Below are 7,510 nucleotides of genomic sequence, written 5' to 3'. Positions count from 1 at the left end.
GGTGTGGGCATGAGGGTCCCAGGCTCTGGTCTCTGAAGTGCCCAGTGGCAGCTCCTCTTGGACTCCAGTGCAGCTCCACTGCTTTTCCTGCCCTCTGGAAGACCCCCCCATCCCGCCGCCGTCTCCCTCTGACGCAGGCGGCTTCAGTTCCAGATGGGTCAAGCTCGCCCCAAGCCCCAGCCAGAAGAAAGCCCCTTTGTTCAGCTCAGCCAGAGGGCCCATGCACCAGCTGACCCCACTGACCTCCACCACCCGAAAACACAGTCCCTGCTGTCCCATGGGTCAGGACAGGCATGAAGACAGGGACAGGGACAGCCCCTGACACCCCTCCTCGGGTCAGGTACACAGACATGGGTCACAGAGGGTGCAAGGGTATGGAGCTGCTCTATCCTGCCAGGAGGGATGGACAGATGGATGGAGGGATGCTCTACAGCCAATCCTCTCATCTCATGGCTTTTTGAGATGGGCAGAAATCACTGGGAAATAGTGGGGCTACCAAGCTCACCAGGGTGGGATGGGGAGTGGGGCTGGCGCTGAACAAGCTGCTGCTAATGAGAAGCAGGTGGAGAGCCCAGCATCGCTCCCCCCGCCCCCAGTCCTCTCTCAGCCCTCGAGGTCAGACTGTATTTTCTTAAGTCCTGATTGCAGAGAAATTGGGGGTTTGTGTGCCAGTGGGTTCTGGTGTGCTCTAAAGCAAAGGGAACCTGACATGACCTGGGTTTAGGTTTGGGAATGGTTGGAGACTATTCTGGCACTTTGCACGCTGGCTGAGCAGGGCACAGGACCCATGGGATGATGCCTGCCCTGATCCTGACCCAGTAGGAACATCCCATGGGATGCCATCGGGAATGGCAGCAGCCCATCCAACAGCGCTCAACTCATCCCCAATTTGCATGCAAGAGAAGAGGAACCCTGAGCTGCTGAGCCAGAGAGGAAACGAGAGCAGAAAAATGTGATAAACAGCTGTAAAGCCCAGCCCTGGCTCTGTGCTGCTCCCGCCGTCGCGGGTCGGCCCCTCAGACTGTTTATGGAAAGCCCAGTTTGCCGAGAAATCCATCTCCCGTTTCCTGTTGATCGCTGGGAGCCAAGGTCCCTCAGCCAAGGGCTGCCGCCGCCCGCGCACGTCTCGCTGAGAGATAGAGGAAGGGGCTGAGTACAGGGCAGTTCATGAGCTCTCGGGAATGGGGTAACAGTCCTGGGGGGCTGCAGTATCCCCTGGGAGCTGATCAAAACTCTCTGGTGAGACAGAGCAACCCAGCCCTTCTGGGACCCCTGGGCATGGAGGAACTGGGAATTCTTCCTCAGGCTACTCAACACCAAGGGGGTGTGGGTGGGATGCTCACACCCACCTGCAGAGATCCAGGGCTGGGAATGTCCCACCCATTTCCAGCAACGACCCCTTCAGCCCTCAGTGTTCACCAGCCACACTGAAGCCCCCAGTGCTGGGTCCCCACCTTCACTCCCTTCCTGCTCCTGTGACCCCGCGGGTGGGTGTGGAGGGAGCTGCTGCTCCATGTCCGCTCGCTCAAGGCCAACACCATTGTTGGTGAAGCCGTGCCGGGTGGGAGCGGAGCCAGGCTGGGACGGAGCCGGAGCTGCAGATCCTGCCGCTCTTGACTGAGTCATCAGCCCGCAGGAGCTGAGCAAGGCAGGGCCGGGTGCTGACCTGAAATACAGCCGAATCTTTTCTCTGAATCAGGGCAGTTAGGAAGGAAAAAAGGTTGGGGGGAAGGGGGGAGCAATGAATGTGTTTTGGCTGCTCCCCTTTTTCTAACTGCTCCACAGAGAGATGGAGGGAGGCTGCAGAGTCATGATGGGGACAGACACAAGATGACAGTCTGCAAGGAGAAGGAGGGGACTGGGAGATGCCAGGCGGATGTGTGCCCATGTTTTCACTGGGCTCATCCCAACCAATCCTTGCAGGAAGAGGAAGGAGGGAAAGAAAGAGAAAGAGCTTTCCACCCCCTCTGCCAGGTCCCCTCCCCGAGCTGCAGTTCCCGCTGGGCGGGAATGGGGATGCTCTCCCGGCATGTGCCTGGTCCAGCCCCGAGCACGCGGCCAAATCTGAGACATCCCCCAGGGACAGTCCCATCCCAACAGAGCTGGGGGCCAAGGACAGATCTGGATCGTGCTGGCTGGGGAGGATGGCTGCACATCAAAAGTCATCTCTGAGTGGTTAAATGGGTAAAACAAGCCCATCCCACGGGCAGCTGAGCCTCCCCTCCCCACACTGTACACTCCTCAAACCCCAGCAGCAATCACTGGTGCAGGAAATCCTGCCTCCAGCCCTTCTGTGGGGCTTCACAGGCCCCCCAGCAAACCTAGCATCAGAGCCAGGGAGAACACCCACCCCAGAGCCACCCCATCCCTACCCCCAGGCTGCTCCCCACGAGTCGGGGGGGTCCATCAGCCCAGCTGGTGAGCTGGGGGACCGTCACCCATGTGGTCACCAGCTGCTTGGAAACATTTCCCCGGCTCCGGGTTATATGAACAGATTTTTATAATTATTAGCCTTGGTAATTTACCGTAAAATATTTATTCTGGCTCATTCCAAGGCGTTTGATTCGTGTTGGGTCCAAACGGCTTGGGGGGGTGTGCATGGGGAGCCACGCGGCCGTGCAGGGCTGGATGCTCGCTCCCATCCTGTATAAATATCCATATGGATGTGTGTGGCCCAGAGAAGAGACCCTGGTGGCAGTCAGGACTGGGGGTCCAGCTCGGCGTGTGGCTCCTCCTCACTCCTGACTGCAATCCCTGCAATCCCAGCCCTGCGGGACATGGGCAGGGGAGGGTGGAGGTGATGTCCGGCATGGAAGGAATGTAGGGGGAAAGCACCCCGGCAAACCCCAGCGAGGGCAGGTGGATGGAGGTGCAGGGAGGGACGAGGGGGAGGAGGAGAAGGGTCGCGGGGGTGGCAGTGGCGATCCCAGCACGCCTGGGTGGGCGGCAGGGATGGGCTGGGAAGATGATGGGAGCTGAGATGGGCTCTGTGCCGCGCTGAACTCCCCGTTCGAGGGGAGAGGACACCCCGGAGCACCCGTCCCTGCCTGCCCCGGCGCTGGGATCCACGGCACGGCTCTCCAAGCCCCGGGAGCTCCGGCAGCGGAGAGCCCCACGGTGCGCGGGGAGGCTCCAGCGATGAAACTCAACCCAGATGTGCAACAGTGGGAACCCTTTAACATTTCCCTGCTCTGTGTCTGAAGCTGGAAAGCCCCTCCAACAGCCTTGGCTCCCGAGTTTCTCCTCTCTCACTCCCCAAGTGTGCCCTGGAAAGGAGATGCAGATGTTGTCCCAGGGAGGAACAAGGGCAGAGACCCGCGGGGGATGCTCCAGCAGTGCCAGGATCACTGGGGAAAGCAGCAACCTGAAAGCACCAGCGACAAACAGCACCGAGTCCCATGGGGCTTAAAATGACAAGGGGAAGTATTAAAATGGTTGAAAACTACAGATTGTGTGGGTTGAGTTCCACACCCACAGCAGTGCCAGCCCCTTGCCAGTGGGAATTTCCTGGTACCAGCATGGGATTTGCCTCTCCATGAGCTCAGACAAGTTTCATCTGCATTGACGTGGCCAGAAGCAGGATTTGCTCAAGGAAAAGTTTCCAGGACAGCCACAATCACACACACGTTGTCACCCTTTGCCCCCCTCAAAGTCTGAAGCCTTCTTTTGTGTCTGCCCTCACTTTCCTTCAGGGCTCAGTATCCCCTCACAGCCCTTCCTCATCCTCAGCCTCCCGACGTAAGAGGACAACCCAGCCTGCTTCCCAGCGTGCTTCCCAGCTGGCCCCTGCATTATTAAACCAGATCCTCCTTATCAGCCTTTATCTTTTTCCACTCATGCAAACCTGCCTGGTTCTAGCTTTTCCAGCCATGGGTACCCCCTTGGTGCTGCCCTTCAGTTCATCCCCTTGTGCCTCTGTGGGGGACAACCCACAGCTTCCCTGCCTCCAGAGCCCCGGGAAGCAGCCCCAGCTCCCCCCGGGCTCAGAGCTGCTCCCACACCTGGTTTCAATAATAACCAGCGCGGGAAGGGACAAAGGCGCCTTGCAGGAGGGCAGCGGGATGCAGGATGAGGGGCTGGCAGGTGGGGAAGGAGGGGGGCTGCAGGGCTGGGATGAGGGGCATGCTGAGGGGGGCACCACCCCAGGAGCTCTGCAGGGCTGGAGGGGCCCAGCTGCCCATCACCACATCTCTGAAAAAACAGCACTCACAGAATGGGGTTAACTGCAGGCACCGGAAAGCTGGGATTAATGGAAATCGGTTATAAGAATTTTCCCAGATGGAAGAAACATCTTTTCGTCATCTGTCCTTTGACATTTCAAGTCTATTTTGCATCCCCAGCATTTTCTGATTTGGGCTGTGACATTTAAATGGGCAATTTGTGTTTACAGTCTTAGGCATTGTAAATATCTTATATATAAATGTCTTTGCATGTATAGGAGACATTCTATACATTTATATCTTTGAAAAAGGGCTATAAAACTTTACAGAAAAAATGTAGATCTACAAAGACATTTATATCAGCTTTGCAGTCACAGGGTTGATGAACATGTAACAGAAATACATTGACTTTTTCAGACACTGGGATTTAGCATTATTTTATCACAAAGTGCAAATATGTCACTTCAAAATCATGAGAGGCATTAGAAGAAATATTTTGCATGGCATTTATTCAAGGACTAGCTGACTTGCACTGTCCCCTCCTCCTAGGTATCATACCCCTCCAGTCACAGGTCCCATGGCAAGGATGCAGCAGTGTCAGGGCTGCAGAGCCAAGGTCACATCCCAGCAGCTGTGGGGGGGATGCAAAGGGACACAGCTCTCCAGCGGGGCCTGGCAGTCCCCTCCCAGCACACAGCACTGTGTGACACCACTGGGGCCTCAGGAGGATTTCAACTGCCCCAAATCTGACCTTCCATGAGGGTCCCATCATCCCAGCAGGAGCCTCAGCAGCAGCACCTCTGTCACCTCCCTGTCCATGACAAGATCCCCTGGGAGGCCTCCCCTTGGAGCAAAAGGCTGGTGAAAGAATGTGAAGACATTGCTGTGTTCACAGTCCTGCCACAGAATGAAATATTTGCAAAATCCGCTTTTACCCTCACCTGGGCTGGGGACACCTTTCTCACGGGGGCAGGGGGCTCCTCCATGGTCATCTCTGTTATCTGTAGGGTGCAAACACAGCCTGCTTCTCTCTGTGAGAGAGCAGTTCCCATGGGGCATCCTGACTCCTCCATGGATTTCAGAGCCAAGGTCTTGGACAGGTCAGTGCTTGCTGGGCTCTGGCCCTTTCATGTGCATCTTTGGAAGAGCAGGATGGGAGGTGGTTACCAAGACGGGGGAGTGAAAGAGATTCCTTCAACCTAAACTCCTGGCATAGAAATTCTTTGATTGAAATAGTTCTGATATCTGTTGAGTCTCATTGTAAAGCTTGATTTAAATGTCGAGGCTCAGCAGGCTGTGAAGGCTGGGGACAGCACAGAGCGCTTGGAGGAGGAACCCATCCCACCCATAAACTGCTGAGCACCCCCACCTCCATCTGCTTTGGGGAACCAACACAGAAGATGGCTTCCAAGTCATCCAAGAGTTTTCTCTCTTGTCCCCCCACCCACTCTGCTCACCAGATGATGGAAGGCACAAAATCCCTCTGCAGGGGTTTGCATCCCAACAATCACATGGAGCCAGGGCACTGCTGGCAGCAGGGCAGGAGGAGCTGGCACTGCCACCTCATTCCCTGGCAAAACCTCCTCCTTCCCAGGGCTGGGGTTCTTAAATCAAGTGAGGCACCTCGGGGTAGGATCCAGACCTGGTCTGTACAGCTGTGCTGGGGACAAGGGAAGAGTTACACAGGCCCCTCCATTCAGTGCCTGCATTCAGTGGCACATCCCCACGAGTTACTCCACTGCCTGCAGCCAGCAGCCTCCAGCCCTGTGCCCAGCCAGGTGAGCCCTGCATCCCCCTGCCAGCATCATTCCTTCCCTACATTCTTCCTGGCTGGGTGGGCTGTGCCACGACCAGCATTGCCTGACCCCATGTGAAGAGCAGCCCGGGCATGGCTGACCTCCATACCCCTCCTGCAGATATTTCCAGCAGGGATTCACAGGCACAGCCAGGAGGATACAGGACACGTTGGGGCATAGAGGTGGGATGTGTCAGGACGAGGATACAGGACATGTCAGGGCATGCTGCAGGATGAATCAAGGTGCAGAAAGCAGCCATCAGGGATGGACCCAACCCCACAGTGGTTTGTGGGCTAGAAAGCCAATCCTCACCATGGCCACCGTGGACCTGCCTGCAGGCTGGGGCTTCCAAGGGCTTGGAGCATCCTCTTCTGCCCCTCTGGGAACCCCAGGAAGCTGCTGACTCCCACCCACTGCCCCATGCAGCTCATGGAAGCTCAGAGTGGGCAGGGGCTGCCTTGGGGTCTCTGTCAGGAGGCTGCAGGACAAGGCTGCAGCAGGGACAGCCCTGACAACCCCTGCAGTCCAGGGGCACTGAGGGTTTGAGCCCCAAGCGGGGATGCTTTGGGGTCCCGCTGCTCCTGGGACCCTGCTGGCTGCAGCTGCCCAGCCTCTGGCCCTTGCTCAGCCCAGAAAGGATTTTGCCAACTTTGCACATTTTTGGCAGAAGCTAGAAAACATCACTGGTGCCAAGGTGGATGACAGGCAAGGAGAACACATCCTCCCTCACACAAGGCTCTCCTGTGGATGTGGGAGGGCAGAGACCTTCTCATCCTCCTGGGCACCCCACTGCCATGGCATGGGGATGAGCTGTGCTTATGACCCTGTTAATTAACAAGCAATTAATTCAGAACTAAGCTGAGCACCAGCTGGGCCCACCTGGAGCAGCCCAGGGCCAAGATAGAGTTTTCCTAGCACATCATCTGGGGCTGGAGGCCAGCTCCAGACACTGCTTCTTCCTGGGCTTGGGGACACAAAGAGGGGAACCCTGGTGGGTGCATGGCCTGGACATGCTTCAGCATGGCTGGGAATTAGCAGCCTCCTCTTCTGGCCAAGCAGCTCCATCGTTCCCCCCAGATCTCCCCCTGCAGCCCCCTCTCCTCCATCCGGAGGCTCCTTCAGCACCACACATCGTTTGTCACTCCGACAGGTTCAAACAAACCCGTCTGGGATTAATTAGGCTCCGTCTTCGTTTCCTGCAGCGCTTCGCAGGGGCCGGGCAGCGGAAGGCGGTGGGGAGGCAGCAGACAGGCGGGCAGGCTGGGGCAGGCAGGGACTGGATAATGGGGCAGGGGGGAGAAGGCAAGCAGGGACCTCCTGGCCCCTCAAATCCCTCCCCGGTGCAGTCGGTGCTGGATGCTATCCCGGGAAGAAAAGGCTGTGGGCGCTGTGCAGTGTGGATGGATCCAGGACCAGGGAGCTGCTGCCACCTCGTGCACAGAGAGCTGCTCCCACACACCCTCTTCCTAAATGCCCCCAAAGATGGGCCCAAAGGCAGCCAGGACCCTCAGGGGCAGGATGGGATCATGCCAGTGAGGAGAGACACAGGCAACA

Source organism: Catharus ustulatus, chromosome 15 (genome assembly GCF_009819885.2).
Source record: "Catharus ustulatus isolate bCatUst1 chromosome 15, bCatUst1.pri.v2, whole genome shotgun sequence".
NCBI classification, from domain to species: domain Eukaryota; kingdom Metazoa; phylum Chordata; class Aves; order Passeriformes; family Turdidae; genus Catharus; species Catharus ustulatus.
The sequence above is the reverse complement of the archived record's forward strand: the minus strand, read 5'-3'. Positions refer to the sequence as shown.